The following is a 22,795-nucleotide window of genomic DNA, read 5'->3' on the forward strand; positions in this document are numbered from 1 at the left end:
TTAATGCGAACGCTCTAGCCAAAAAAACAAATGTTTTGGATGCCATACATTTGTTAACAATGTCATAGAATAATGTCTCGGAAAAAACAATTCGAAATTGTTTTAGTCATGGAGGATTTTGTCAACCAGAGGACAACAATGCTGCTGTAATGAAAGAAATGGAAGACGTTTTCAATCCCCCGCCCGATATGAATGCTGAGGATTTTGAAGCATGGATGGAGATCGACGAGAAGGTTGAGACTTCTACTTCGTTAACTGATGAGGACATTTGCGAAGCCGTATGTGTCAAAGATCCAGCTTCGTCACAAGATTCTGATGCCGATGATGAACCCGAAAGTGCTATCGAGGACAAAATTCCGACGCCTGCTCAGATGAGGGAGGCACTTCGAGTCTTACGGCTAGGTGTGCAAAACAAAGCCGACGCGGAACACTTTCATAAGCATTATGATTATGAGCGATTCGTAAATGACTTGCTTCGAAAGAATGCTAAACAATCGACAATTGATGATTTCTTTTTCAGTTAATAATTAACCTTTTGTATTTTGTATCGTTTTCTGCAGTTCATCATTAAATATGTAACTATACTAACTAATTCTTTTTCTTTAGTGAAAATTAATTTCTATTAAATACTTTAGAGTTTCACAGCAACAACTCCGAATTTAAAATAATTTTTATTTTAATACGTATGTAAAAAAATCATTTTTATACCTTAAATTTTTTTTGTTTATTGTAATCAATCGGTTATTGTTATCAAATCATGCTCGTCCCGATGTGATCACATTAAGCGGCATCCACTGTATTTGGAATAAAATCTTGATCTACTATCACTAATTGGTTCCCATTCAATTAAGCTTTTCGCTGTTTCTTTTCTTAGTATGTATCCAACACCTTTTCCATGTCTTTAATCAGTACCCGAATAAAGGACTGCATTGCCGTTTCCTGTCTTGAATTTTCCAAATTCTTTCTATCCAAGAATATCTTGGTTATATCACTCCACTTCTATGACTACCTTATTTCGTCTTTCCATACTGATACAAAGCTTTTACATTCCTTGGTCCGACACGATGTTTAGTTTTTTGCATCATCAGTGAGCTCTTCCCCTGCAATTTAAAATTGGTTTTAAAAATATTGCTTTCAAAATTCGAAGAAAAAAATTCACAAGATATGAGCATTTAAATTAGTTTTATTTGTACTGAGCATGCGTGGAAAAATTTTAAAATTATGCCTTCATTATTTTGTAGTGAATTGTATTTTGCAACTAATGGAAGAAATCTGATATAAATATTTTAAAAGCAGGATAAAGTTTCAAGCAATTTTCTTAGTAGATTTTGTACTTCCTAAAAGACACCTCGAAATATTCAGGACTTTTTACGTAGAATTGCAAATTTCACTACCTCAGAATAAATGGACAGCAATGGTGAAATTTAATATAAGAAAAATCCCTTATCGTTTTGAACTTTCTTTAAAAAACTGCAAACACTACTATGAAAATTGCTTCAAACTTTCTACATTTTCGAAGTATTAAAATTAAACTCTCTTTTCGTACTTATTTATTCTTTCTTCTGGTTGTTCATTTTGACATCAAGTCAAGCAAGATTAAATAAAACGAAGATTTTGAGTGAGGTGAATACTTTTTTACAACAATAGATAATTGTAAAGTAAAGAAAAAGGGAAATGAATTTGGGGGAAAAAAACAGTTAATTGAAATAATTTTCAAATAAAACTAATTTTTGAAAAAAAATTGCACTCAATTCAAAAAGGAAAATAAACCATTCAGCACGTCAAATTTTAACACTAAAGTTGCGGACATTGAAAAGAACTTAAAGTTTTAACCAAATGATCGAAAAACTCTGCATTTTTTTACAGCAAATTTAATGGTTGATAATTCTCGGACTAACTTTCTTTTATTGCTTAGCACTCCTTGTACATTTGTTAAGTTTTCTTATTTTTTTATTAGTTAATTCGCAGCAAGTTCAAACTTAAAGTTAGGTGGAACATCTAAAACAACGGTGACAGTAGCTGTCCCGATATTTTTAATATAAAAGATACTTGTAGTGAACTATTTTTTCTCTCACTTTATGTCATTAAACAGCACACTAGATGGCAAATGTAATAATTTTTCAGTTGTTACAGTTTTTAAAAATCGGGTATAGTTTTTAAAAACAGCTGAACATACTTAAATAATGCTATAATAATTGAAATAGCTTAGTATAACTGAAATATCATGGTTACATATCATGGTTACATCTTTCAGTTTCTAGTTCTTTAGTCCAATGACGAAAGTTTCTGATGATAAAACATAATCCGTATTTATATCGGCTTTAATTACAATATTTACAATATTGTAATTACAATATTTATCAATTTACAATATTTTTCAATATCAGAACATTTTTGGAGCAGGAGGCACATACCAGATTACTATAAAAAAGAAAGCATATTCTGCTTTAGTTAAGTTTAATGAAAGCAAATTTTATACCAAAAGAATAATAAAAACAATTTTGAATTTCAGAATAAATTTGCTTAGAACAGAAAGTTTATATAGTTTCCAGTAAAAATCAGATGAATTATTGGAGGATCACTGAACAAAATTTATAATAGTTTAAGATAAATATACATAAAAAAATTATGATAGTATTGTTGTATTAAAAAAGTAGTTAGGAAAGAGGCGATAAAATGAATTAATATTCCCCTTTTTCAAAATTTGTAATAGAGTTTACTTTAAAATAATTTGATTTGTGAAATTTTAATGTGTTAATGACCTCAAAACGAAAACACAGTAAATATGCTACTTTATCATTTGTAAAAATATAATTTAGTTATATAATTACTAAAAGGTCGATTGAAATTTGTCATTTTTAAAATCAGATGAATCAATAATTATAAAAGCACAAAATTCCACCATGGAAGTGTGCGTTTCAGTAAATAATAAGTAAACATATCTCCCTTGAACTCATCACTATAAAATTTGATTTTGTAAAATATTTAAGTTTCCTTTCACATAAAATGACTGAATTCTCAAAAATTTTGAAGCAATGAATCTTGGGAGTAAGGTTGTTTATCTAAATCATGCTTATAATTAGTAGACAGTCGCCAAGTTTGATCGATCAAATTTTGTGATCTAGCATTACCAATCAAGATAAAAAAAAATCCAAATCTTTCAATTCTTAAAATAAATTATTTTAATATACGCATTACAGAAATGGTATATTCTGCAGATACAAAAAAAAATCAGGAATAACAAAATCTTAAAAGCAGGAGAAATGAGGAAAAAATACTTTTCATCAGGAAAATGATGAATCCTGATTTATATCTTTCATACAAAATATGCTTTTAAATAACTCACTATACATACCTGAGAAACAAATTTTTCTATAGTAAAAAATCTAATGTTTAAGTAAGGGGGGAGGAGTAGGTTTAAGTCATCATTTACAATTCAATTATTTCTAAGCCATTCTTAGTTTCAGCACAATTACTTCAATTATAACCACTTACTAGGTCAGCAGCACCGCCTTTTACAGCAGATTTTATGAAGATTCCGATCTTGCCAGCGTCAGAGGGAGCCTATAAGAATAAATACCATACATCATTTCTTAGTATGTGTATGCTTCAACATATGTAAATTTTAAAAACATATAAATTTAACAAGGCTAGAATGTTGTAGACATTTATATTTCTTGGTATTTAACTCGAATTATTACGGCATATCCTAAAACAATGCTTCGGATACAATGTTAATTAGAGAAAATATTTTAATAAATTCTAAAATTATAATTACATTCATTATAAAATAATTATATTTTATTATATTTATTATATTAATTGTAAAATATAAAATTTTATTATATTAAACATTTATTATGTAAGTGTCACCTAAATATATTTTAAAATATATTTGCAGGATACATTTTAATCAACTTTTTAAGCTTTTAAAAAATATTAATAAATAATTAAAACTAAACAGTTACAAAAATTGTAAATTCTAAGAGAATAATAAGAAATGCTTAATGCTCAGAACTGCAACGTATGTGGAAATCCCAACAGAACAACTAATTAATGGAGCAGAACTGTTAGAATAAGCAACTCTAAAAGTGAAGAAAATTTTATATGCTGTTATCAAGTTTTGTTCTGTTACGTAAGCAATTATACATAATTTGGTATTTCTAATTAAGGCCTACAAATTTAGTTTGCAAAACAATATTATTCGTCACTAAAAAAGAGTAGTAATAATTTTATTAGTGTGATTCTCAAGTCTTGACGTAAAATGTTCAACATAATTCTGCTCCTAGGGAAAATTTTAGGAATACTTTAAAAATTACAATATTATTAAGACTACAATTAAAAATTTACATTTTAGTTAAAAATAATATTTTTAATATAAATTTTAAATTAATGATTGAATTTAAAAAATGCAAAGATATTTCAAAACTGAGAATTCTTTTTTTTTTCTTGTATTTTGCAGTTAAACAATTTTTTATAACAAGGAAAGAAATTAAATGTTTACCCCAGCAGCAATAATGCTCAGACCGATGCCATTATTACTTTTCTGTAAGCGGATTGTATCTACTTCTGCTTCTTGGTTTTTCCAGCTGCTGCTATCATCAACATGACTGTGTAAACTTGGACTACGAGCCTAGAAATTAAATTACAATTTAATTCTAACATTTCTCAAATACGTGTTATTAGATTTTTTAAAGACAAAGTCGTTACTTTTTAAAAGTGGCACACTTTCTAAAAAGTACTTTAAAAAGTAATCTTACGTATTCACAGAATAAATAAGAATAATAAATAAATTAAGACGGTAAAGAAAATGTCTCTTAAAACACAACAGAACAAATACAGACAAGTTTTCACACATCAATAATTGGGGATGACCTAGAAAAAAATTAGGTCCATTTAAGGACCATTTTATTATAGAACCTTTCACAAAAACCACAATACTGAAAAAAAAAAGACAAGACTTTTCAAAAACTTAACTGTTCATCAAACTTATCTTTTAAAAACATGAGCATTTTTATATGGATAATTGACAAATAAAAATTAAAATCCTCCTGGAAAACTTTTAAATAAATTGGTGATGCAATTTTTCTAACAACCAAATAGTGGACAAATTAGTTTTTATTTCTTAGTATTTAAATGCTCATGTAGTCATATATAATTGTGGTTTTTGCAAAAATATGTATCACTTGAGATTACAATCTTAGGTTTGAACAAAATCATTTACAAATTTAATATTGTTTTCACAAAATTCCAAAAGAATTGAATCTGGTAATGAATCCTGCATTGACGATAAATTATATTAGGTACACCGGAAAATTTCTTTTGGCGCACCTCATTAAACAAAGATGCAAACTGTGCCTTAAAAAAATGGTAGGGTGTTTATCCTTAAATGTATACATTAGGGTTATCACTTAGCTCTGCTGGATACTTTCAATACAAGTGAGAATATGTATGCACATTCCTTTTTTCTGCCATATACCTGTGTCTCTGTAAGCTAGAACATAACAATTGAGTTATAGGACAAATACCCTGCCACTTTCTTTCATAAAATAACCTTAACATTAATATAAAATAAGGCATGCATTTTCGTGAACAAAACTTTCCATTCAACTTAACAGAAAGTAAGTTATAACTCAAAATCTTCCAATAGTTAGTATTTATTGTAAAAAACTCTTTTCAAATTTATGTGAACTTTTTCTCATCCTGGTAGAAGAATTAACATACTATTTTGAAACATTAGTGACAAAATTATTGATATACATCTCTCACAGTAAGCAAATTTAGTGTCATGTGTCCTTTAATATCAATGGAAATTTCATCAAATAATTATTATTTTAGGATATAGAATATCAGTTTAAAGAGTGTTCAAAAAATAAATTTTAATGAATATGTTGATTTCACTTAAAATATTAAAAATATAGTGAAGTCAGAATTTTTTTACAAATGTTAATAGTTTATCAAAATAAAACAGTTATTTCTTTTTCAGTTTTCTAAAGCTAGACTTTAAGTATAAAACTCACATATTTTAACTCAGTAGTATATTTATGAATGACATAATAAATATATAAAAAGTCTCACACACATTTACTTAAAGTGTTTAATACATAGATTAATTTTCAAGCAATTTCTCAGAACAATTGAAAGAAACAATATCAAAATAAAATTAACTATTTGAATGTAATACATAAATTTTAATTACCCCAGAAGGCAACCTGCCAATATCTTGATCAGACATGTAAATAGTCCAATACCCAGAAGATGTAGGCTGAATTGTAAGACGACAAAGACCTTTAACAAAATATTAAACATGTTATATACAATACTCCTGGTAATATATTTAAGTTAAATAAGTTATTAATAATAAAAGCTACTACATTAATGAATTCAAAAATACTTTAATTCTAATCATACATTAAAAAAAGTCCGAATAAACAAATTTCACCTTTTACGAATAACTTTAAAAAGGGAGAAGGATGTGGCTCTAATAATTATAATAAAAAACAAGAAAAAAAACTATAGCTACAATGATATTTAGTATGCTGACAACAATGTAACACGACATCAGAAAATATTCAACATTAATTTAAATCACATAATTAGTAAATAAATGTTAGTCATGTTTTTTAAAAGTTTTTAAAACTTAAAGTGAAGCCCATTTCCAATTAACTGAATTATAGTTTTTACTTAACAATCATATATATCAATCATATATATCAAAGTAAGCTGAGTGTATAATGTTTAACTGAGGCTTTAAAAATATAAAATATTTGTAGTTGTCTTTTTAGGTAAATGAGGACTTCTAAAGAGTTCGAACTGTGAGAACATTTTCATGACAGCAATTTATTTCTTAAGGTAAAAATTATTAGTTTCGAGTTATAATGGATAATTATTCAAAACTATTCTACCAAAATTTACTCTACATTTCCATCAAAATGTGATTAAATTTTTTTTAAAACTGATCATAACAGAATATTGAAAAAGGTAATAAAACAATAAATAACATTAAAATCTATGCTTAATTCAGAATTATTAAATTTTAGCAGTTCTCAATTTTAACACATTAAATATTTTTTCTTTTGTAATTTACTTACATACATAATATTCTTTATATTGATAAAAAAAATGGTGGTTTGATTAGTTGCATAAGTTATTATTTTCAACTATTAAATAATAATTTTCAAAATCAATTTAAAAGTGAAAAAGATTTTGATGGCAAATTGAAAGATCTTTTAATTTTTTTTTTCAATTTTATTTAAAAATCAGAAACTCATCTACCAAGGAAATATTATAGTTAAAAATAATGATTTTAATTATGTTATTGAAAATTTAGTTTTAAGTCACGAAAGAAAATAGTTTTCATTTAAATATTTAAATTTAATTTTCAATATTCACTTGTATAGCAATTTTAAATAAATATAAAATAGCAAATTAAAAATATTTGTACATCAATAATAAAGCAATTGTTTTACCTGCTAGAATAAGTGGTTGCAAAAATTCTTGCAATCCAGCTGGAACTCCTCGGACAATATCACAAGAATAACCATCCTCAGGCAACAAGAAAGGCAATTGTGAGTTCTTCGAGTTTAATATCTCTGCCTTCACTTCTAGCTTGTTCATCAGCAGTATTTTCAGCAACCTAAAATTAAAAAAAAACTATTATCTAAAAAGCTCTCTAGCTATAGCTGTAGACAGTGATTTCCTTTTAATATTATTGATTCCATCCATAAAAAATTCAATTTGATATCTACCAAAATTTCGAATCAGATTTTGACAATTTGATTGTTTTACCTTATTATCTGAAAATCAGTTCCCAAATTGCTATGATTTTGAATACATTTCAGTTTTAAAATAGTTTCTTCCCCAGTAAATAAATTAAATTTCACCAACCTTAAAGAACCTATATCTGATATTAAAAGCTGGTGTCTTTATCAAATTTGGTGTCACTGTAGTCTTGCATATATTGGATAAACTAAACATACCCTTAAACTTCAACTTAAAAAAAAAGAAAAAAGAGAAAGCTATGACCAAAGTCAGGACATTAATCGATCTTTCATTGCTCTACATAGTTTGAATTTTAATCACATGTTTGAGTTTTATTCTGTTAAAATCATTTAACACTGTGCTCTTAATCTACCGAATTCAATTTTTGGTTGTCCTTTCATACTTTGAAAAATTATAATAATTTACTTAATAACCTTTCTGCATCCCACTGTTTTTCAATATTTGGAAGTGTACTCTAATTTAATCTGTTGTCCCCTGGAGCTCTCCTCAGATCCCCTCACGCATTTTTTCATATCTTATTTTTTATTATATTATTCAAACCTGTTCCTCTGTCTCTATTGGCTAAACCACTTAGCATGTGTTTGTCTCTTTACTTTGCTACCATCATTTTGGTATCCAGACACCGAGGAAGGTTCTTAAACTGAAACTGTAGTATGTCCATTTCAGAACTTTCAGTTGAGAATTATTCACTTTTTCCCTCTTCCTTTTTTGCTTTGAAAGTTTATTCCTTATATTTATAAGAAAGTTTGGGTACAGTAGTTTACAATATAAAGTTAGTCATGGATTTAATAACAGCTAACTATTCAGTGAAAGAACTCTGTCAGGTTACTACAAATACATAACACATACCTTTACAACACTTTCAATAAATTCCTGAGGTATATGAGATTCATCATCTGAAGGTAGATAGCTTTCTAAGAGTGTTTGTAACTGCAGTGAGTTCAGTTTAAAACAAAGACAACTAATGGAAGCCAGGTCTTCATAATTGCTTTTTGGAGCTTGCAGTAAATGAGCAGCCTAAAACACATTTAAATTTAAGCACTATTATAATCAACATAAAATATGTTGGGTACAAAAAACAACCATCAGTTTACATATTCTAAATTTTTATTAAAAAATATCTTTAGGCAAAAAAACAATTTACTCAACTATAAATTTGAGCTTTGTTTTATTTTGAGCTATAAGTTTACATTTAAATTTTAAAAAGTTTCAAGGTTTTAAATGCAAACCATACATTTTATAAGAAAATGTAAAGAAAAATTAAATTCTTTCTCACATAACTTCTCAGCATTATTAAGATTTTATTAATATAAAATTAATCTTAAAATATTTTTTACACCATAAAAGGAACATCTTATCTTCAACACAAAATTCTAAAGATAGATATAGACTATTAACTGGGATACTTTGTCTGAAAGTGGATTTTAATGGAAGTGTTTGAATTTAATGGAAGTGATGAAAAATTAAAAATTTTCCTTATTTCCAAAAAGATCCCATATAAAATCTTTAAAAAAATTTCAAAAATTATTGCATGCAATTAATTCACAAGCCAGTAGGGGGAAAATAAAACAAGATAGAAATCCTTTCCATATAAATTAGTTTAAAATGTTTGAATACGTAGAAAATGTTTTAAAGATTTTTAAAATTTTAGTATAACTTTTTAGTTAAATTTTAGTTATCATACAGTACAGTTAGTTATCATATAGTACCTGCGGCTCCAAGCCACATGCGGCTCTTTGAAGGATTATTTGTGGCTCTCGATAGATGTACCCGAGTTCCCTTTTCATTTTTGTGCTATTATATTTAAAAAAATTATTATCGTTCCGTATGTGTTTCAAAATGTCTTTTAAATTACCGAGAACAAATATAAAAAACTAAGAGCAACGTTGTTCAATTCAAGGTGAGTTTTCCATTTCCAATATAATTATGACACAAAAAGCATCTGGAGAATTAGAATTAATAGAGATGCAAGAAGATCAAGCTCTACTTTTAAAATATAAGTCGACGTCGATATCTGAATTTTGGAAATTTGTACCAGAATGGAAGTATCCTGAATTAAAAAAGGCTGCTTGTCGAATTATTTCAATATTCGGAACAACGTACTTATGTGAATCATTTTACTCTACTTTAAAATTCGTGAAATCCAAACACCGATCAGTATTAAATAACCAGCATCTCAAGGAATAACTGAGAAGTGCTATCACCAATTATTAACCAAATTTTAAAGAATTATTAAGAAGAAAATTAAATACACATATTTAGTACTTTTACTTATATGTTTTCAATAAATATAATTTATGTAAAAAAAATTTAACACCTTTTTTTTGCATACCTTTTAAATACGTTTTTAATTGTGGCTCGCGAAAAATTTCAAATTTTGAAAAATGGCTCGACTATCAAGGAGTTTGGCCACCCCTGATATAGTAGAATCACTGCAGTATAAAAAATAGTGCTATTTTTATATATAAAAGTGCAATTGCGAAAAATACAAAATTACCTGCACAATACGACTGAGAAGACAATCAGCAGCAATCCTTTTTTCTCAGTCTATGCTTCCACGCGTCCCAACCTTCTCTTTAGTCTTGCACCCCAAAGTCTCGTTCATTCTGGTTTCACATACAACTTTATTGAACAGTTGATGAAGTGAAAACATCTGGATGACTGCATTGACACGGCATCGCCTCAAAAGTGACAGACACAGCTAAAACATCAGCTGAGAACAGACACCTCATATAAAACTTAGCTATAAATGAAATTGCATTTCAATCAGATGTAATACAATAATTATAACACACAAAGTTAGAAAAAAATTCAATAAGAAAGTTTAAAGCTAATTCCATGAACTAATTTAGAAATTTAAACTAAGGTTGATTGCTGGGTAAAAAAAAAAATTCTTTATTTTATTTCATTACTGAAAAAGTGGTAACAAAAATTAGTAATAAAATAAACAGGAAATCTAAAAAGCATAGAAACAGTGTAATAACTCTAGAAAAAGGCATCTGATCAGAAATCGGAAATTAAATTTGATCTCACTCCATGGGAGTGGCCTAGATTCAGAAAGTAGGGAGAGAATAGAATTCGATATTAAGAAAATACCAATAGAATTTACACTAAAAAATGTCTATATTTATTTGATCTGATATGCAACTGGTTGAAAAATGTCTTTAAATAATTTGAAACTCATTTTAATTCAAAATTACAACACCATCTATGAACCAAAATGAGAAAACCAGTAGATGAAATTGAGGCATTTTTTCTGGTGAATCCGAATCTGCAATAAAAAAATGGTTTCTATTTAAGAATTGCATTCCCTGGCTCCACCGCAAAATAGTATCATTGAATACATTTTTTCTAAAATATGTGATACTTCTTTTTAGACTTGTGACATTGATCACTTTTATATTTTTTGGACACTCTGTTTGTGCATATTTTATTAAATTAAATGCAAGTATAATGTTTTAAATATCAAAAAAGAGGGTATACTTGTGCCAAACTCAAATTATTAGTCTATTAAGGTAAAAATTAATTTATGCTAGAGGAAAAATAATATATCTAATGTTAAGAAGGGCCCTTTAAACGAGTGCTAAAATTGTCAAACCCATTAAGTAATCGGTAGAAGGCTACCACTCTGATCAGCATTTATAGATTACTAAAGACACTAACTTTTGTAAAATTAGATATAGGAATAAATTTATTTAGAGGTTAAGTTGGTGTAAAATCATTCCCTTCCTTATTTTGAAATGTTCATATAACATAGAAAAACAGTTGATCACACTAATTACAGAGTTTTCCTATGGTATGCCTAACGGCCAAATGTCAAGCAGTGTAAAAGAAAAAAGCTTACCAGTTGTACCCTCTTCTTCATTGACATCATCACGATCTTCAAGGAAAGCTGGCATTGCATCTTGAATGTTCTACTGTTGACACGTTACAAGACTTCGCAAGAACACTTTCTGCTAGTAAATCTTGGGCATTAAGAGTATATTCACTAAAAGGCGATCTTATTTCAGAAAATGAAGCAATTCAGAAGTATCAGCAAGCCAAAAAGCCAGGATAGTTGCATCTCGATATCCATCCTAATAAAAAGAGATAAATGAAAACTAATTATCCTCTAAATAATGATTGAAAAATAATATAAAAAAAGGATTTATTTTAAACCATACAAAAACTGTTAAAAATGTCAGTGCATATATTTTATACATAATTAAAAAGAAAAATTATGAATTTATTTTAATATTAAAGGCAACACAAGCAGATAAAAATTATAATATATACAAAATTTTATACTTTACTAGCCGTAAAAACTGCTAAGAAGCTAAACAAATGTAACTTTTTTATTCACATAGAATATAATGAAATTTAAGAAAATTTGTTTTAAAAATTTTAAATTTAATTTCGTGAAATTTTTGTACAATTAATTACAATACCTCAGTAATTTCTAAAATTTCAAGGCATTCAACTAAAGGCTTGAAAAAAATCCACAAAAATTTTCAGCTTTGCATACCTAAAATTAGTAGTATACGGTATTGTTTTCAACTAATTAACATTGAATAAGTAGTAGGGTTATTAAAGAAATATTAAAATTCGCTTTCTTTTTTTTAGTTTACACAGATTCAGATACATAAATCTAAAAAAAAATGCTAATTGACAATGACAAATAAAATTTCAACTGAAATACATAACTTATTGATGATTGAAGGAAAACTAAATTTTAAGAACCAAAAAGTTAATATTTAATGAGCTTAACTGTATGAGAAAATTTTTAAACTATTCAAAAAATTCTAGAAATTTTTCACATTATAAAAATTTATCTAAATATAAGAGCTGAATCCAATCACCAGACTTAGGTAAAATGAAATCTGTAAACACAAAATCTCATAAATAAACTATCTGCAAGCAATCTATTGATCCTTACAACTATCTTTCATCCTAACCTAATTCTGACAAAATTTGTTCAAAATTTTCTGATTTTTTTTACATGTTTTAATTTTTATAAAAATTTACATCGATTAGTATATGTACCAACACATCTTTCTTTAGCAGTTTTAAGTTATAAAACTAGTTATTGAACTACCAAACTTTTTATCGTATTCCAATCATACATTTTTCGTCAACAGCGTTTGCATGCTCTTGTATATTGTGTCCGCCAATCACTTATTTACAAACATTTGACTTAAATATTCAATAAACTAATAAAATCTATTACCTGTATAACTTGATGCATTACAGCTGCTGCATTGTTCATCAAAGCTGTCAGCCTATGAGCACGATCATTTGGGGGTAGTTTCGGGCCTAAAATGTGTAGAGGCACGATATCGAGCAGCCAACAGAGCATATGTTGGTGACAGCACTTGACTAGGATCTAGCTGAGAAATTGATGCAGCTAGAAAAGCTTCTTCACCTAAAAATTTTAAAAGAAAAACATTAATTAAAATATTTAAGTAGTTTAAGATTAAATTTTCTTTAAAAAAAAAACAATTTTCTTTCAATTATTATATACAATGTTGAATAGTGAAAAATCTCATCCGATTTTGTCAACAAGTAACACGACAACTACAGACATCCAAAAAATACTGCCAACTAATTTTTTTAAGTGATCCAAAATTAACGAGATCAGATAACATAGTGAATCAAATTTTTACATGGTGAATTAGTAAAAGTATGAGTAACTTCGCTATTAAGAAATGAGCATAATCTTACAACTAAACTACATATTAGCAGAGTTGGGATAACTTGAATTTTAAATATAAGAAAATATATATATATTATTTTTGATTTTTTTTTGCTCTAGTTTTCTACTTTTGTGTTAACTGATTTAATTCATAATTTAAAAACCTTTTTTTATAGCAGTTAGCAACTATATTTTTTGCTACCTACAATTGTATTTAAAAAACTGGGATCCTCTTTCAACAGACCACAAATAATTAAACAAAGATACAAACTTAATCAAAACTACCTATTGCTCTCCTCGCTAACACAAACAATGCATGTTACGAAAAATATAAAATTAATAGAAAATATGACTAAATTTTATCAAAACCATTTAATTTAGGGTGTAGATAGAGTTTTTGTGCATTAAATCAACTTGATGCAAAAAATCCTATTGTATAGTATTTGTATCTGTATAGTTCTGTTTATATTATATAGTATATTATTTAAATATTAACAGAGGGAACTCGCAGACATACAAAACAAATAAACTTAATTTTGCAATATGACAAAAATATAGCTTACATTAAAAATCTATGTCCAAATACAAGCTTCATTCTATAACAGGACAAAAACATAGCTTACATTGAAGAATCTATACTCAAATAATTTAGGAATAAACTACTGCAACATATACTTACATATATTTGCAACATATACTACTGCAACTTAATATTTAGTTATACTTTAAGCAGCTTTACAATTTAATCGATTAAAACAGAGATGTGAGCATTTTTGAGATATGGCATCACTCTTTCTAATATGTAACATGATTTATTAATTATTTATACAAAACACTAAGTTAAATTTACTTCCTGCATTCTTTGTCATTGAAAAAGCTTTAATTATAAACAATTAACTTTTGACTAATTTTCAAGATACAGAGTCAATAAATCAATATAAACAATTCAGTTTTAGTATCTTTTAGCAAATCATCTTTACATGAAACACACCAGCTTTAACTAAAATACTTTCTCAATCAACAACAAAATTGAAACAGATTCCCCAGAAACAGTTTTCAACTTTAATACTTACTTTTTTAACTAACAAGTAATAGAGCTTTTACTACACAGAGAAAGTATATGCAATTAACATTCAAATATGCTTAAAAGTACTTTTTTTTAATTTTAAAAGGAAATAAATAAACTTTTCTAAACTTTTTAGGAAAATAGAAAAGGAAATATTTTTTTATAAAACCATACCATCTTCCCAGAATTCTAAAACAGCTGGAAGAATAGGATCATTGCCCCTCTTCGCGCTCATATCTCTCACTACTGCGTCCATGTGTACTTTCACGACCTATGAGAAAGAGCATCGTCAGACTTTTTGGAAAGACGCTCATCTCTGGAATGTGTGGATACTGTTTCTGCATTGCCATCTGCATCAAATGTAGTTTCATAGCTACCATGATGATGAAGGAACACCTGGTCTTCCCTTCGACTTCTGTGAAAATTAAAAATTATTTATTAAAGGAATTACAGTGAAACCTGCCAAGTTGACCACCCTTGTAAGTTGGACACCTCCATAAACTGACCTCAATTATCAAGAACAGAATTTTTTCTATATAATATAAAGAAGCAAAACCTTTGCAACTTGACCACCTGTCTATCTTGTATGTTGACCACTGAAATAAGTCAATTTTGTCTATAGGTAGGAGGGTTTTAGAATAGAATATTATGAAATTCTATTCTAAAACCCTCATAAGTTGACCAGGAAAAAAAATGCAGAAAATTTTCTGTCATTATGTTAAAATTTCACTTGTTCGGTGAAATGGTGTAAAAAGCCAATCTAAACCCTTTTGTGAGTTGACCGACTGGGGAAACTGTAGGGGTCAGCTTTTGACCATTTCTCTCATTCATTCATTGAAAGCGGGTGTGTTAGTTGAAAAGTTGCTCTTCCAGTTGCAATTTTCAAATTACATGTTTTCGTGTTCTGATATTTTAAGAAATTATTTTTATTAAGCACTTCACATGCATAACTAACGAAATAATATTTTTTTAAAAAGTTAGTTAAATATTAGAATTATGTTTGTGTAACAAATTGAAGTTCATTCAGGTTTAAACACATTTCTTAAGATATTCATTTGACTATTTGCTAAATAAAATTTTAAAGTCAAGTAAAAGTTTTTTTAAATATATAGCAACATGATGTAGGAAACGAAAAAGTAAACAATGTCCTACCCCCTCTATAAGTTGCCCACTTGTTTAAGTTGACCACTAAAACAATGCACCACAAGTGGTCAACTTACACAGGTTTTACGTACCTGGGTTTTAAAATTTCAACAAATTCACTATTTATTGGTTTTAAAATTTCAAGGCTATTCTTCCTTACCAATAGAAAGCTAATAAAATACAGATTTATGAATGCACACAAGATTTTAGTTCACTAACTTTGAAGGACAGGGAGAAGAAAAATAAAAATTTTAAAATCTTTAGAAATACTTATCTAGTACAGTTATGTTTCAAAATTTTCTTTGAAGCTAAATTACTTGATTTAATTGTCTTTTCTTTTTTGGCCCAAGATCTTGGTCTACTTTATTTATGTATTCATTAAAATTAAATTAAATAAATTGACTAATTAGTTGGTGCTGATTTTGATTTAATTGATATGATCCCTAAGTTCTTATTCTCCCAGTATTTGAATTAAGTTACAACATAAAATAATGTTTAATTCCTAAACCATGATACTAGTAGGTAATATTTGTTACAGCTTTAGTAGTTTTTAAAATTTACTCAAAATTAATAATTTGAATTATTTCAGATGGAATGATCATCAAAAGAAACAATACAAATGAACAATAACAAATGTAATAATAATAAAGTGCAAATAATCATAAGATTAAGGATAAATTATACAGCAATATCGAAATAATAAATACAATCTATTACAAAAGGTCTGTAATTACAACTTAGTTTTCCCATTCACAGTGAAATGCTGACACTAACAATTCAAAAATTGTAAGTTTATAACAATCTGAAAATGACTTGCCATATTGAAAAAACTCTCAATCCAGTTTGTTATCGGTAGACAAAAGCAGTCTATTTATATATTTTAAATCAAAATATGTAGTGGTTTGAAATATGAGAGAGATGAATATGTTTATTTCATTTTTTTAAGCTCCTTTATTGTTGTTTTAATATTAAATATGTGTATTTGCTTATAACTGCAAAATTACTATAACGACAATTGCACTTGCTGTTTAAATCGTAGTTATAATGGACTTACACTGTAATACTACACAAAAAAAGAACATATTTGTTGAAATAAGTAATGTAAAATTCATATTGTATAAAATGAAATGAATTAAAAAAATTTAATAAATTAACAATCTAGTCCTTACTCTGTACTTTAAGCGAAGGGCTCTCCAACAAAAAAAGGTGTTTTTTAGGAGGTAAAAGAGGCATAGTGGAGAAGTATTCAACACTTGGAAGGTTAAATAAATATACAATCCATATAATTTTTTTTAACTATCTATAAAACCAACCCAATAAATATCTTACTTAACTAAAGTTAAAATACATTTAAGGATAATATAAGAATATTACCTTTGTATAAATTCAGGATGCTTTCGAGGGTCCATACCATGTTTCTAGAAAAGAGAAATAAATATGTTACCAATAAACATATGCAACTGAATGTAGTGAAGAAAAATTATCTGAAAATGACTTATTTTGATCGAAACTTTGTTGAAAATATCTTTAATTACCTGGTCATGAAGTGGGTCAACAAATCGAAAAGTAGCAGTTTTCCAAACCGTACAACCATTCCATTCCGTAATATAGTTGTTTCACATACTCTCATACCATTCACATAAGTTTCTGCATCTCCACTGCTAGGAGTAACTATAACTATTCTCTGTGTATGAGCAATCACACAGTGACGAGGTTGGACATTTGGACCAAACAGCTGTAAGTATAATAAATAATCGAAGATTTAAGTAAATAAATAGAAAAATCATAGATCAGAATAAACAAAATTCAATGAAAAAAGATAGTTAAATGTTTAGAAAACATGTGTTTATAAAAAGTAATATCAGCATATCACAAAATCAAAATTTTTCAAAATATAGGAATTAAAATATTAGAACAATAAATAGAACAACTTGGTAATAAAAAATTTAAAAAAGTAGAAAATATAGTTTATAAATAGAAAATTTTAAAGTAATATAAAAAAGTGAAACATGAAGCTGTTTACAGTATGGTGTTTTTCATAAAATCATAAATATTACTTGATAGCCTGAATGTTTCAATAAATAGAAATTAAAGCTCCTGGATAATAAATATCTTAATTTATAAAAGTCTTAATAATTTATTAAACAGTATAACAGTAAAAGAAAAGAAAATTTTAAAAATAAAATACAAAATAGATTTAAGTTTTAAATGATATTAATATATATAGATTATTTGAGGGTTTTATAAAAAGGAAACAGGAATACTCAGGCATCATAATGGGTTAAGGAAAAGGACAAAATGTTTCAAATAAATCAGGATAAGATCAAGACATTTTTTTGAGCAGTAGACATATACTGTTTTAGAAAAAGGCAAAGGACAAATAAAAAAAAGCATTATAAAAGCAAATTTCAATTCAAAAGAATAGCAAAATATACTAATTTTAATTTCAGAATTACTCTGTAAACAGAACTTTTTAACAGTTATACATTTATTTATTTTTACAAATTTATTAATGGTGCACTGAGCAATTCACAATAGTTTGAGATCAATATGTGTAGAAAATATTTATAGTAATGTTGCCTTAAATAAATAAGTGGAGTCAATTAGCTAATATCAGGGATGAGGTTGGCTTAAAGAGAAAAAAGCTGAATTTCCACGCGAGTAAATCATACACGCCTGCAATCGTTTAATTATAAATTTTAGACAATTTAAGATAATAAATAACTATGTGTCAATACATAATTAATTGCATAATAATTTCTTAATATATGAATTACATTGACACTCAGTAAAATAACCCATTGAAAAAATAAAGTTAGAAGTTTCTTCAGTTCACACAAAGGAGACAATTATTACTTAAGAATTCTGCCTATAGTTCAGCACTACTGAAAACATACATAAACCTTCAAGTTCTTTTAATAAATACTAATATGTGATTTATAGAAAAAATATCAGTAACATAGTTTTTTTAATTATTTAGAAAAGAAAAGAAAATTGGAATCATTATGTTCATATTATTATCTAATTTAGATAAAGCTCTGTGAAACACATCAATAATTGTGAAGTAGAAACATTTAATGACTTTTTAACATACAAAAATTGCTATTTTAGTGTCTTAAAATAGTTTGAATTTCGGTTCATCTTTGAAAATCGGAAAATAAATATGATTGTTATTTCAACAGCTGAATTTTCAGAAAAGGCGGAATATTTATTAAAAAAAGTGAAACATTTAGAGAAAAATCTGAGTTTTCCATAAAAAAAAATTACAAAAAAGTCGGAAACTCGAGAGACAAAAGCCAAAAATCCGCTAAAAAGCGGAAAAATCTCATCCTAGTAATATTCGCTAATACCAATATTAAATTAAAATTTGTAATTGAGTTTAAAACTTCGATAATCAAAATAATTTTATGAAGGATTTTAATAATCACGAAACAAAAGCACAGTAAATATGCCAGTTAATATTTTTTATAAGTAAAATTTAGTAGATTCAATTTTTATAAATTCTACGATATAATTACTGCAAAGATGATTGGAATTGATTGCTGATTTAAAATTACATGAAAGACATAAATCAATAATTATGAAAAAACAAAATTCAACTCTACTAAATTTGTTACTGCATTTGCTGAGAATAATATATGAGTGTTATAACATTTAAGTCATTACCATAAAAATTTGATAATATAAAATAGTTAATTAAGTTTTCTTTTCTATAAAATTGCATAATTCCATTACAATTTAAAAAGCTATGTGGAGAAAGCTATTTGTCTAAAGTATGAAAGCAATTAGTAGGCAATTCTTTAATTTGAACTATCGAATTTTGCTATTTTTTAAACGTTATTAAATTAAACAAAAACATGTTGGATCAATATCTGAATTTTTAAATCAATTATTATAAAATCCACATTAGTATTTGCTGAAAATAACATTCTGTAGGCACCCAACTACTAACCCTGAAAAACTTGAATAAGCATTTATATAAACAATTTATATGACTAACTTCAACTATAAATTCAAATGTTAACAGCAGTAGAATAAGAACTTATGTTCTGCAATAGGACTTGAATAATTAAAAAAATGTTCTATGGGTATCTTTATTAATTATTAACTCTATCTATTCAACTTATTATGTATTACAGATAGTAGCGGATTTTAAGAGGAATTTTATGACTCCTGGATTATAGAAATGCATTGATTTCTACTAGTTTGAACTGTTAAGTCTTTTATATATATATATATATATATATATATATATATATATATATATATATATATATATATATATATATATATATATATATATATATATATATATATATATATATATATATATATGCACATTTTAATATATATTTATTTCTATTTAAATGCTTTAAAAACTTCTTCTTAAAAACAGTTAAGAGTTATGAATTATTATGAAGAATAAAAATTATTAAATAATGTGAGTAAAATAGCAATGTCAACTGAGTATTTATAAATATTTCATGTTATATACACACAAATTATCCATAGTAAAAATCAATAAATTATACAATTAAATGAAATTATACATTTCCAACCTATTTTGTCTATTCTTGTACAAAATTTAATTAATATTTAAAAATGCACAAATTCATCGTTAATTTTTCTTTTACCTGCAAGTATTGTCCCCCGATAGAGCCACTTCTTTCACTACCAACTTCAGTAACATTACGGTAAAGTCTGTGTTTCTTGGAAGGCCCATGTCCATCACTGCCATCTGTAATCATGTCAACAAATTAATTTAAAAAAAGCTTAGATTTTTAACAAAAAGGCAAAGATGTTAGTATTTGTATTTATTTAGTTAATATTTTCACAAAAAACAATTATAATGTTAAGGAATAAGGATCTATATCAATTTCTTTCATTAGAAAAAAAAACCTTAAATTAGGATATTATTTTTTGATATAAGTACCAGAATTCATTTCAAGGAGGTAGGGTAGTTTTTCAATTGTATCATCCTGCCATCCTTTTTAGTTGGCTTAGACTTTTTTTTCCTTTTTCTAGGCTGGTAATCAGCAGGTCGTCTTCGAACATGAAATGATAAGTCACCTACAAAAATAAAAGCATTTAATGGTTGAGTTAACAACAGAACGTAAAGTTTCCTTTTCGCATATGGCTAACAATTTTCTACAAGCTTCAAAAAATTTTATATTTAAATTAAATATAAATAAAGTATATTATTCATTATGTTCGTTCAAAATAAAAAAAAATTAAACCAAAACCATACTTAGCAGTTAGAAAAGCAAATAAAAATATGTTTTCTTTGTCAAATTAAAGTATGCCAAGAAGTATTCACGATGTATACCATACTTTATTAAGCTGCAAAAATTTTGTAACTTAAAAATTTTTTACAGCTATTTACAGGGGGAAAAAACAGATTACACAAAAAGTTTGTCATTATTTATGTTTTCAACCTTCCAGGCAGAAAGGAAAATAACAGTTAGAAAACAAAATAAATAAATTTATGAGCTATCATTTCCATAAAATCTTTCAGACACAAAACCATTCATTTTTATATGAACCACAAAAATTTTTCATAACTTAATATTAGTTTTAAAAAAATTTTTTTAATTATTTTTGTATAGAATAAATGAAAAAAAGATTATCCAAATTTATATTAATTATTTGTTATGTTTAAACTTGCCACTCATAAATAATTTTAAATAAAAGATATACTATTGATTCCTACAAAAAGATAAATAAATGACAACAAAAATAATAATTAAAACACAACTAAGAATTAAGATTTTCATAACTAAATCATGCCAAGACCTTTGCAAAAAACTAATAATTTCATAACTGTTGCCAAGTTTTTCTATTGATTACAATAAGCTTTATTTTCTACCAATTACAGCGAACTTTACTCTTGATTGATTACAACAAGCTTTAAGCAATTTCTAATAAAATTTGTGGTAGATTTGAATTAATAGCATATTTTGATTAACATTAGTTTAGATAAAACAGTCTTTCCTTCAATCATCCACTTTTTACAGTATACTGAATAAACAGACATCTATACATATTTATAAAAATAAAAAGAACAAGCAACAAAAAAGTCTTCTTACAGATAAAATAAATAATGCTAATATATATATTTTTTTTAAGTAAAACAATTTCAAAAAAAGTAAGCAAAAGTAAAAGAAAACATCAAATAAGTATGAAAAGCGATGTTTTTAGTATTTTAAACAAACACCATTATCAATGAAGAAAATACTATCAATATTTTAATTTTGATCATGGTACTTGCTACAATCAGGGCTCGAAAAACAGCCCGTCCGCCCGTCCTCGGCGGTCAAAAATTCCCCGCGGACAACGAATTTCTCGAATCCAACGTCCGTGCAGACGGCCATTTTCCCGTTTATGTTCGTGATACATTTTCAATTTTTGTTATCTTACACGAGTCTAGCTCCTCACTTCTAAAATGACCCTGAAATGGAATTGATATCTTCTCTGTCTGGGAGTACAGCAGCATTTGAAAGGGGCTTTTCAGCAATGAACTTACAAAAAAACACATTACGTACTGGTCTTAAACAAGAAGCGTTAAACGCAATTATGAACATTTACCTAAATGGAAAACCCCTTTCAGATTTCTGTGCAGAAACCTTAGTAAATCATTGACTTGATTGTGGAACTGGCAAACGTCATATTTGATTCATTTAAAAAACGCAATACCCCCGAATAAATTATTTCGTAAAGGAAATAAATTATTTCATAAAAGAAATACTAGGTTATTATTAGCAACCTAGTATTTCTTTTATTACTGTATAATGTAATCCTAGTAACTAGTAATTCATTGTGCAATTTATATAAATGTCTGTAATAAATAAGAGAAAATTATATTTTTATTTATTTAGAAGCTGCGGGTTCGTTTCAAAGGAGGACGGGTACATTGTTGGACAAGCCGTCCTCGGGGACGGGTAACATTTCTGAGTTTTTTTCAAGCCCTGGTTACAATACTCAAATGATTGTCAGTCTCAATTGACTTTTTGGGACTCTTTACATGCAGTTGTTCGATATTCTATAATTTATAAAAATGTCTGCAAAGGAATGATGTCAATTGTTTTTAGCATATCAATGAGCTTTTTTTCCTACTTTTTTTTTGTCAAAACGTA

The 22,795-nt window shown here is 27.0% G+C and overlaps 1 pseudogene across 1 annotated transcript in view; it reads right to left on the reverse strand.

The window, feature by feature from the left end:
• Positions 1-878: 878 nt before the first annotated feature.
• The window catches only part of LOC147806817 (afadin-like), a 29,601-nt pseudogene continuing 7,684 nt past the window's right edge, over positions 879-22,795 (reverse strand). The window contains exons 5-18 of the transcript XR_015435735.1: positions 20,596-20,732; positions 20,297-20,400; positions 17,198-17,397; positions 17,037-17,080; positions 14,694-14,934; positions 12,989-13,183; positions 11,627-11,858; positions 10,280-10,495; positions 8,632-8,799; positions 7,470-7,636; positions 6,200-6,288; positions 4,505-4,633; positions 3,496-3,564; positions 879-1,100 (exon numbers count right to left, since the gene is read on the reverse strand). The product of XR_015435735.1 is annotated as an afadin-like (transcript). The remainder of the gene's footprint in view (positions 1,101-3,495; positions 3,565-4,504; positions 4,634-6,199; positions 6,289-7,469; positions 7,637-8,631; positions 8,800-10,279; positions 10,496-11,626; positions 11,859-12,988; positions 13,184-14,693; positions 14,935-17,036; positions 17,081-17,197; positions 17,398-20,296; positions 20,401-20,595; positions 20,733-22,795) is intronic.

This window comes from Parasteatoda tepidariorum, chromosome 7 (assembly GCF_982258835.1).
Source record: "Parasteatoda tepidariorum strain Cologne lab strain chromosome 7, Ptep-v5.0, whole genome shotgun sequence".
NCBI classification, from domain to species: Eukaryota; Metazoa; Arthropoda; class Arachnida; order Araneae; family Theridiidae; genus Parasteatoda; species Parasteatoda tepidariorum.